Source organism: Apodemus sylvaticus, chromosome 9 (assembly GCF_947179515.1).
Source record: "Apodemus sylvaticus chromosome 9, mApoSyl1.1, whole genome shotgun sequence".
Taxonomy (NCBI): Eukaryota; Metazoa; Chordata; class Mammalia; order Rodentia; family Muridae; genus Apodemus; species Apodemus sylvaticus.
In genome coordinates, this window is record NC_067480.1 from 86,798,581 (window position 1) to 86,810,039 (window position 11,459).

The 11,459-nt window shown below is 38.8% G+C and overlaps 1 pseudogene; it reads left to right on the forward strand.

The window, feature by feature from the left end:
• Positions 1–8,861, forward strand: part of LOC127691957 (zinc transporter 4-like) — a 96,685-nt pseudogene extending 87,824 nt beyond the window's left edge.
• The last annotated feature ends 2,598 nt before the right edge of the window (positions 8,862–11,459 follow it).

Below are 11,459 nucleotides of genomic sequence, written 5' to 3' on the forward strand. Positions count from 1 at the left end.
GGCATCTATTGAGCATTCATAGGAACAAGGACCTCTCCTCCCATTGATGCCTGAAAAGGCCATCATCTGCTAGATACTGTTGTTCTTCCTATGGGGTTACAAACTACTTCAGCTCCATCAGTCCTTTCTCTAACTCCCCCATTGGGGACCCTGTAAAAAGTTCAGTTGTTGGTTGAGAGAAACTGCCTCTGTATTTTTAAGGCTCTGCAAAGGCCTCTCAGGAGATTGCAATATCAGACTCCTTTCAGGAAGCATTTATTGGTGTCCAAAATAGAGTTCAGTTCGGTGACTGTGTCTGGGATGAATCCCCAGGTAGGATGGTCTCTGGATGGCCATTTCTTCAGTCTTTGCTCTACATTTTGTCTCCATATTAGCTCCAATGAGAATTTTGTTCCAATTTCTAAGAAGGACCAAAGCACCCACACTTTGGTCTTCCTTATCTTGAGCTTCAGGTGGTCTATGAATCATATCTTGGGTATTCAGAACTTTTGGGCTAATATCCACTTATCAGTGAATGCATAGCATGTGCTGATATCCAATATATGGAAAGCACTCAAGAAGTTAGACTTCAGAGAATCAAATCACCTTATTAAAAATGGGGCAGAGATAAACAAAAAAATTTCAACTGAGGAATAAATACCTAAGGAAATGTTCAACATTCTTAGTCATCAGGGAAGTGCATATCAAAACAGCCCTGAGATTTCACCTCACACCAGACAGAATGGCTAAGACCAAAAACTCAGGAGACAGCAGATGCTGGTAAGGATGTGGAGATGGAGGGACACTTCCCCACTGTTGGTGAGATTGCAAGCTGGTTCAATACTCTGATAATCAGTCTGGGGTTTCTTCAGAAAATTGGACATAGAATTACCTATGGACCCTGCATATACCCAAAACATTCTCAAACATATAAGAAGGACACATGCTCTACTATGCTCATAGCAGCCTTATTTATAATAGCCAGAAGCTGAAAAAAACACAGGTGTCCTTCAATATAGGAATAGATACAGAAAACACATTTCTGTACATTTACACAATGGAGTATTACTCAGCTATCAAAAATGATGTCTTCAGGAAATTCTTAGGGAAATGGATAGAACAAGAAATTATCATCCTCAGTGAGGTAACCTAATCACAGAAGTACATACATGGTGTGCATTCACTGCATATTTTTTAATCAGTTAAAGGATTTTAAAGTTGCAATTAAAATGTAGCCACAAGATGGCGATATTACTTTCAGTGGGTGAAGTTGTTTTGGCCTGCTTACAATTAACTCAGTTTTTACATCCCTTTGAATATGATTGCTCATTTATTTTTATACATTTAAAACAAATTATAAAATAAAATAATTATCTGTACAGTATTATTAAATGAAGAGGGATGAAAAATGCAATCTCTGTCTTTCCATTAACTTTATGTTTGAGTAATTTCTTTTCCTGGAATTCCAGATAACTTGGTGGTTTAGAAGGAAATCTTCAAACCAATATGAGTTCAATATAAAACTAGGAATTTGGGATCATGAAATATATGATAAATAGTGAAAACTCAGTGATTAGAAGATGACAAATTGGACGAACTTGTTACTTTGATATGAGCAGAAAATATTTGCATTGGCATGTCCACTCTCAGGAGGACAAGAAGTTCATTGAATTCGTGCTTTCTTTCCTATGAACAGGAAATTTTTCTCTGGGAAGTCAAAAGGGCAAGGGTAGTCTCAGGTTATATCTTCTCTGCCTGAAAATAACCCACAAGTTTCAGTCATCTTTTCTGTAGTTTTTAGGTAACATTGTACCTAGTCCCCATAATTCCTTATTAAATTTGAATGAAAATTCAAAGGACTTTTAAGTTTTTGACATTAATATTCCTTTTGTGACATATTTAACTGACAAACATTTTCATTTGGCTTTTAATTTTTCATACTTTCAAATATTTGTGCAGAACTATAATTTTTACAGTATCTCTTTTGTGTGAAAGTTTCTCTCTCTCTCTCTCTCTCTCTCTCTCTCTCTCTCTCTCTCTCTCTCTCTCTCTCTCTCTCTGTGTATGCATATGTTCCTGTGTTTGTGTATAAAGCCTATATCCCATAGCACATATATAGAAATCAGAGGACAATCTTTGTGTGTCTATCCCAGCATTTCTACCTATGTTCTTTTTTAAATATTGTTTTAATATATATTCTTATTATAATAATTTAGGCATGTATGACCATTCATGATATAATTGCCCCATATATTCCTGCCCACTGAAAAATGCTCCCACTTCATCATCAATATCCTTTACCTAACTCTAAGCATTGGTGTAATTAATGATCCTATACTTACTTACTGTCATCTCAAGTTTTCACTATTAGAATTCACTCCTGATGTCATACAATTGAAGGTTTCAATGGCTTCAGGTTGAGACTGATTCTTTTCTGGGGGTGAGAGGAAGAAGTTGTTAATATTCCTCCTTCTTAATTATAAGTCTGGAGTTATCAATATCATGGCAGCATAAGCTTCCTTGCCCATAAGAGTCTAAAGCATGGGTCAATGAATTTCACATTGTTTCCTGATTACATATTTTAAAAAATATTTTAAAACAAACCTTCTTAAGGAAAAAGAAAAACATTCGAAATACTGGATGTAAAACAACCACTAAGTGGAAGCTGGTGGTATACAAAGGCAAACATGCAAGCTTGTGATCAACTTGCTTTCTCCACCTTAAACAATCTGTGATCCCAAACCCATGGAAGAGTCCTGCCAATAATCAATGTGAGTCTTCCCACAATAATTTTTTTCTTTTTTTTTTGTGCTCTTTTTTTTATTCGATATATTTTTTATTTACATTTCAAATGATTTCCCCTTTTCTGGCCCCCGACTCCCGGAAAGTCACATAAGCCCCCTTCCCTCCCCCTGTTCTCCCACCCATCCCTTCCCACTTCCCTGTTCTGGTTTTGCCTTATACTGCTACACTGAGTCTTTCTAGAACCAGGGGCCACTCCTCTGTTCTTCGTGTACCTCATTTGATGTGTGGATTATGTTTTAGGTATTCCAGTTTTCCAGGATAATATCCACTCATTAGTGAGTGCATACCATGACCGATCTTTTGAGACTGGGTTACCTCATTTAGTATGATGTTCTCTACCTCCATCCATTTGCCTAAGAATTTCATGAATTCATTGTTTCTAATGGCTGAATAGTACTACTCCATTGTGTATATATACCACATTTTTTGCATCCATTCTTCTGTTGAGGGATACCTGGGTTCTTTCCAGCATCTGGCAATTATAAATAGGGCTGCTATGAACATAGTAGAGCATGTATTCTTATTACATGCTGGGGAATCTTCTGGGCATATGCGCAGGAGTGGTATAGCAGGATCTTTCGGAAGTGACATGTCCAGTTTTCTGAGGAACCGCCAGACTGATTTCCAGAGTGGTTGTACCAATTTGCAACCCCACCAGCAATGGAGGAGTGTTCCTCTTTCTCCACATCCTCATCAACACCTGCTGTGTCCTGCGTTTTTAATCTTAGCCGTTCTGACTGGTGTAAGGTGAAATCTCAGGGTTGTTTGATTTGCATTTCCCTGATGACTAATGAAGTTGAGCATTTTTTAAGATGTTTCTCCGCCATCCGAAGTTCTTCAGGTGAGAATTCTTTGTTTAACTCTCTACCCCATTTTTAATAGGAGTCTAACTCCTTGAGTACTTTGTATATATTGGATAGTAGCTCTCCCAGAGTCCCATCCTCTGTCTTATTCTAGATTCTATCATGTTGATTGTTAACATTGATTATCACAGCTTATTACATCCATTAATTCTGAGATGTTGAAACATCCATGCTTCTTTGGGATGAAACCAAAGGGATCATAGTATACATTTTTTAAAAATATTTTATTGAATTTGTTTTGCAAATGTTCTGTACGAGAAAATCTTGCTGTTTTTGTCAAATGCATTGGAACTATTTCTCTTGGTGTTGCTTTAAAATATTTTTTTTTTGTGAATTTCACATGTGAGTACTGCATCTATGACATTCCTACTCTTTCAACTTTGCTTGTATTTACCCCCTTTCCAAAATGTATAACCTTTCCTCTATTTAATGACTATATTACTTACTGAGGCCATTTAGCACTGAGGCTATGAACATGTGTCAAGCACTGTCCACTTGAAAGTAAATGACCTCTCCTGGAGCTCCTCTTTTGAGGACATCGATTCTCCCTCAAGATTCACTTACCACCTGTAGGTTTTCAAAGAGGGACTGGGCCCCATGACCCAAATTCATGTCATACTCATGGAACCATTTTGGAGATCCTTTTCAGGTATTCATACTGCTGAGATTTTTGTGGTTGGAGAATTTCTGTCATATACAGAGGGTAGAGATACTTTGGTCCTCTGGCTCTTAAAATCTTTGTTTTCTCATTCTTTAATTTTGCCAGAGTCTTACATTTATATGGTGGTTATATTAAAAATGTGCCCATTAGGGTTAGGTACCTGATCGATAGTTCTCTGCATTCTGACCCGTTTTGGATCTCTAACTCTAATTATCTCACTAACCATTATAGCAATATTCAGCTTAATCGGGGATGATATTATACTTATTAGTAGTATAAAAATAATTATTTAGCCTGCAATTATATGTTAGGATGTCTACAACCAAGAGTAACTAAGGTTGCTACTAGATATCAATTAACTCTATCAACTCTGGCTATGACCCATTAGACAGTTGTTGGTTAATCCCAATATAAAAGTGTCAGTATTGAATTGTTAGACAAATCTAATAGCCAGTTATTATTGTGGTTTATCTGCTATGCAGCTGGGTAGGATAATCATTTTTTCCCCACATTTGGCAGCCTATATAACACTTTCCTATTCCATGAGAGAAAGTACTCAGAGAGAAGACTATGAGGTTTAGTTCCAGATCAATTCTTTCAAGTTCCGTGTACAGAGAACATGATGTCTTCGGAAGTACCAAGCCCTTTTAACATCTGAAAGCCACCCAATGCAATGACAATAGCCTATATTGTTGTCAGAGATCACTGTATTCCTCCAAGTACCTGAGAGCAGGCTTTTTGTGACTGACACTGACATTTTACTTAGATAGTTCATAGCTGTGGTTAGAAGCACCATAATCTAATTTAAATGTAACCCTATTAAATATTGTTGTATATATATGACTATATGTACGTTATATGTATTATTTGTCCACATCTTGTGGCAGTTTGAGTACATAGGTAGTTTTCCTCCATAGGCTGTGGATTATGAATTCTTGGTTCCCAGTTGGTAGCACTGATTGGGGAGGTCTTTGAAGTGTGTTATTTATGGAAAAAAATAAGTCACTTGGCCCAGGATTTGATGGAGCGAAGACTGGCATGATTCCAGTGATCTTTACCTGCCTCTTGCTTGAGTTCATTCTCCCTGCCTGTTGCCTCTGCTCTGCCATCACTGATTCTTGTGTCACTGAATTATAAATCCTCATAAACATCTATTGTGTAAGTTGCCTTGATGGTAGCATTTCAAGAGTTGACAAAGCAAACAAATAACAGAACAGAACAGAACAGAACAGAGTAGAGCAGAGCAGAGCAGAGCAGAGCAGAACAAACCAGACAAGAAAATTTCAAAAATTTGTTTATTCTCATAGACAGAAGCCTAGTCCAATCATCAACAGAATAGCTATATTCAGCAACTGATGGGAGCAGATGCTGGAACCGCAGACAAAAATTAGGCAGAGCTAAAGGTGAGGGAACCTAGCAAAAGGGGAAGAAGGTCTGTAGGGTCCAGAGGACCTGAGGCTATCACAAGAGCATTTCCCACAGAATCAACTAAATGGGGCTCATAGGGGCTCACAGAAACCAAAGCAAGAATCACAGAGCTTGTAAAAGTCTGAACTAAATACTCTCCATCTTAGTTGGGTAGCCTGGTGTTCTTATGGGACTCCTAACAGTGTAAATGGGAGTGTTTCCCACTCTTTTCCCTGCTCTTGAGACCATTTTCTCCTACTGGATTGCTTTACCTAGCCTGTACTATTATCAGGATATAATATATGAAAGAAGAATAAGTTAAAAACATACATATTAGTGGTGTTATTTGTCTGTCCCCATCTCCTCTCTCCCCGCATCACTCTTTTCTCTCCTCCTGTTAAAGTACCCAAAGATTTCTACTATCATTTCCCTAGTACCTGCATCACCCTATGTCCTGCTACAGAGCTGCTTGTCCCTTCTTGTTTTTTTGGTCCCTTTCTACTTTCCTAACTTCTTCTGTTACTTCAACCTATACTGAAATCTAAGGGTTTGGAATTAGTATATATATGAGAGAATATGTTGGTATTTGTCTTTCTGTGTCAGTATTAATCTCCCTTACAACATTTTCCACTTTCATCCATTGACTGTAAAATTCATGATTGCAGTTGCCTTTACAACCAAATAAGATGCCAATGCATTGTCATACCATACTTTGATGCTCTCCGTGACCTCTGTACCATTTCAAAAGGCAGTTTTATTTCTACCTGGTTCTATGTTTTCTATGCATTCTACAATTTAAATTCTAGTGTCATTCTCGTTTCTTGAACTTGGATTGCCATCTAGAACATATTTCTTTTTGGAAAAAGTTATGAGTTGCTGATAGATCTATTCTGCTGTTGCTGGTATACCTGGTATAGATTCCTGTAAGGCCATTTGTTTTATGATGTAGTTTTATTCTGTAATATATTTGTTAATTTTTGGTGTCAACGGGTGTTTATGTGATTGATTATAATTGGATGGTGATGTTTATGTCTAATACTGTTTGTTCTGTGGCATAGTTTGCACCAACGGTCATTGCATATCTATTTGCTCTCATTTTTCTTGTTATTGTTTTTTCTATCAGTATCTAATGGACTTTGCTCTGCTGGTTATGACTAAAGATGTTTCTGCTTGCTTTCGTTTTCCATTTGCTTAGACTATAATATATTTACTTATGGTGTGTGTGTTAAAAAGGTGTTTCTTACAGGCAGTGAATAAATCAGGGTTTCCTGTCACTCAGCACAGCTGTCAACTCACTTAGTAGCTAAGGCAAGCCTTGAATATTTTTTCTACTGATGCATATCTTCCAAGCACACAAATTATAGGTGTGTTCCATCATCCCAGCCTCCTTTTTGATGTTTCCTAGCCAATGTCTTTACCACCTCTGATTTACTTACACAACCTAGGTCTTATAGCTATCTTCTCTTCTCCTAAGAATTCCATAAATTGTATTTTGAGTGCTGTTTAACTGATCCTGAATTTATTGAATTTGTTTTTAGCTTAATATGTCTTCATTTCTTCTTTAATTCAGAAAGATGACTTTCCTGCTTATGGGAATCTTGATTAGTAGTTGTTTCTTCATTGATCTTCAGACTCTTTGTGTTCCTGTTGGTATATCAGATTTGTTCGCATTATGAGTTAAGGTACAGACCTCGCTGCCGCGGGTGGGCGGGTGCAGTGGCTTGGCCTCCGCCTTGGTCCCTGGCCTGGGTCGCGGCAGCATGAGCCTCCTGGGCAGGGCGGGTATGCGCGCTGGCAGGAATCACAGGTAGCTGAGCACCGCCAGGTCCAGAGCTGGCGCCTGGCAGGGGCGCGGCAACAGTAGCGGGTTTTGTCCCTCTCACTTTGGGCAGGGACGCACCACGTTGCTCTGAGGAGTCCAAAGCAGGTGAAGGCTGTGTCTGCCCTGCCAGGCCCCGGAACATGGATGTACCTCAAATCCCTGCCGAGGAAAGAGGACAAGCACCTGTTCTTAAATGACACCAGCGCCTTTTGACTTCTTGAATGAGGTGAGCAACGAGGGGCTTTCGAGCTTTAATAAACTTCTAGTTGTGGTGGCCAGCGATGACTTGGAAGCCCCAGAAAGGCCCGTGAACCGGGTGCACCCGGCCCTCCAGGCAGAGGGCAGGAGTTGCTGAAGCAGAAGGTGAAGACCAGGCTAACCATCGCTTCAGTCTTCTACTTGCTTTTCAGGATCGGAGAGCTTGTACATGGCAAATAGCTTAGCAATTATGACGGATACACTTCATATGCTAGCTGACTTTTGTGCCACCATTCTCACTCTGCTTGCTTTGTGGCTGTCCTCAAAGTCACCAACCAGAAGGTTCACCTTTGGATTTCATCGTCTAGAGGTTTCGTCGGCCATGATCAGTGTAATGTTGGCGTATGCACGTACGGCATTCCTCTTATATGAGGCTGTGCAGAGGATGATGCATATGAACTGTGAAATAAATGGAGATGGCATGCTCATCCCTGCAGCTGTTGGAGTTGCAGTTAATGTCATAATGGCGTTTCTGATGAACCAGTCTGGTCACCACCATTCTCACGCTCATTCCCTCTCCCTGCCTTCAAATTCCCCAAGCATGGTAACTAGTGGACACAACCATGGGCAGGACAGTTTAGCAGTGAGAGCTGTGTTTGCACACACCCTGGGGGATTTGGTACAAAGTGTTGATGTGCTTATAGCTGCATACATCATACATACGATTCAAGCTAGAATGCAAGATTGCTTATCCCATCTGTACATGTATATTTCATTACTTGTGGCTTTCACAACGTTTCGCATTACATGGGATACAATAGCGATAATACTGGAAGGTATACCAAGCCATTTGAATGTAGATTACATCAAAGAGTCGGTGATGAAAATAGAGGATGTATATTCTGTGGAAGATTTGAATATCTGGTCTCTCACTTCTGGGAAATCCACTGGCATAATTCACATGCAGCTAATTCTTGGAAGTTCATCTAAATGGGAAGAAGTACAGTCCAAAGCTAAGCATTTATTACTGAACACGTTTGGCGTGGTCAAATGCACTATTCAGCTCCAGAGTTACAGGCAAGAAGTGAGCAGAACTTGTGCAAATTGTCAGAGTTCCAGTATCTGATTGTATGTCCTCTGGGTCATTGGCCTTGTTTATCCTGCAGTACAGACTTGAGAGCAATAAATGCAAACCTAATGGCGTCCCAGACAGCTGGGTCCAGGTGAAGCACCAGTCTCCCCAAGACAGACTCTGATCTGACTGACAGTTGCATGATTTTCAGATAAAGAAGTTCCAAACTACTGTTTACAGAATGAGCTATAACTCTGCAGATACCTCATTAGAAGACAATCCAAGACCATACTTCCTTAATTTGACAGAATATGCAACATGTACAGAAAGACTCAGAATTCAGTATTTGCATCTAAGCACTACTTTTTTCAGGCCTTTTATATGAAGTCAGTGCTAGCAAACTCAGTGTTGAATTAGTTGGGATTTTTGTCCCTGTGTAATCATGGCATCCAGTTTCTGGAATTGTGTTCTCTCTTTATTAAAATTAGCCATCAATAAACTTCAGAAAGTAATTGTATCCAGAAAATGGAATAAGCATGTATTCCTAAGTATTTCAGAACTGTCTTATTTCACAAATAACTTATAAGCAAATTTTCTAGATAGTACTGGGTTTCATATCTCAATATTTTTTGATTATTTGTAATCTTGTCAGAAATATTCACATAATGTGGTCACTGTCCTTAAGTTATTTAGGAAAACTTTAATATAATTATGAATGGCAGAAATTAGATTTAACCTCAAATTACCTTACAATACGATGATCTAACACAGAGGAGCAAGCAGTTGGCTGTAGAGTTTTGGATTCTATCTTCTGGAAAATCACTTCTGTGCTTTATGTAGAATGATCTGAGGACAGCAAGAGACAACAGAGTTTCAGCAGTTATCCAATGTCCTTTTGAGAACTGCCAGCATTTGTTAGTAACTGCTGACTCAGCACCTTGTTCTCTTGTGCACACCAGGTTGTCTGTGCGCATCTTTCTGAGTAGCTATGGAAGGCTAAGGCTGAGGGCATTAATGCCTACCATGTGGAGTTCCTTTGTTATTCCAGGGAAAATTTCTGTTATGATATAGGCTAGGGGGTTCTCCATGGATTGTGGAAACCCCCAATGTAGAATCTTAAAATTTCACAATAATGCTATAGCAGAAAGATTCAGAGGGGTTGGGTGGAGAAGGCTCTTTGAGAAAACACAAGGTAAAAGGTTTGGTTTGTTTTCTCTCATTTTGTTTTGTGTGGTCATGTATGTTCACAGAAGAACTGAAATAAGGATGGACACTAAAGCTGTGTCTTGGGAAGCTACATAAATATTTCTAAGCTAAAGGGAAGGCAATTGGCAGCAGTTGGGCTAAAGAGATAGTCATGAATGTTGATGCTTCATTCCCAGAAGTTGCTTTGAGAGAAGCTCATTTCAACCTAGACACTTTGCATGGCTCTTAACTCCTCAGAGAATCAGAGTGGGGTAACACTGTCCCAGACAGGTTGTGAGGAGAAATCCAAATGGTGTATAAATGGAGAGTGGAAAGTTGAGGCTTTTCCTGTGTGTAAAAGTGAAAAGGAAAACTTGGGTTTACCCAAAAGGTTGCTGGGAACTGATAGGATCAAAACATGGCTGATGTTTCTCCATAAAACTCTATGAGTATTTGTTGAATTAAAAGTTTACTCTGAAAAAACAAAAAGTTTACTTTGTTGAATTTTTATTGTCTATTTAAAATTATAAATAAATATTTGAACTTCAAAAATTCTTAGAATATAAATGAAATAAAACAGCGATTAGCCTATGAGTAGATGACAGGCATTTAAGTGGCTGCCTGGACATTTGTGGCCTTTAGATATCTAGAGGGAAAAGGAAAATGTTCATTTTATACTTAACATTTTCACACATCATTTGAGCTCATTTCTTGTAAACATCCCTTTACCATAATGTGGACATATCTGGATTTTCATGTTGACTCAGTCCTTAAAATATTTGGTTAAACAGCCTAAAAATCTATTTGAATATTGAGAAAGTTGTGTTCATTAAAAAAAAAAAAAACAACAACAACAAAAAAAACCCAGAAACACAAACAGCTTCTATAAGTCTTTTTTTTTTTTTTGCTTCTTTTTTTTATTCGATATATTTTTTATTTACATTTCAAATGATTTCCCCTTTTCTGGCCCCCCACTCCCCAAAAGTCACATAAGCCCCCTTCCCTCCCCCTGTTCTCCCACCCACCACTTTCCACTTCCCTGTTCTGGTTTTGCCTTATGCTGCTACACTGAGTCTTTCCAGAACCAGGAGCGACTCCGCCGTTCCTCTTGGACATTATTTAATATGTGGATTATGTCTTGGGTATTCCAGTTTTCCAGGCTAATATCCACTTATTAGTGAGTGCATACCATGATTGATCTTTTAAGACTGGGTTACCTCAATTAGTATGATGTTCTCCAGCTCCATCCATTTGCCTAAGAATTTCATGAATTCATTGTTTCTAATGGCTGAGTAGTACTACTCCACTGTGTATATATACCACATTTTTTGCATCCATTCTTCTATTGAGGGGTACCTGGGTTCCAGGTACTGGCTATTATAAATAGGGCTGCTATGAACATAGTGGAGCATATATCCTTATTACATGCTGGGGAATCCTCTGGGTACATGCCCAGAAGTGGTATAG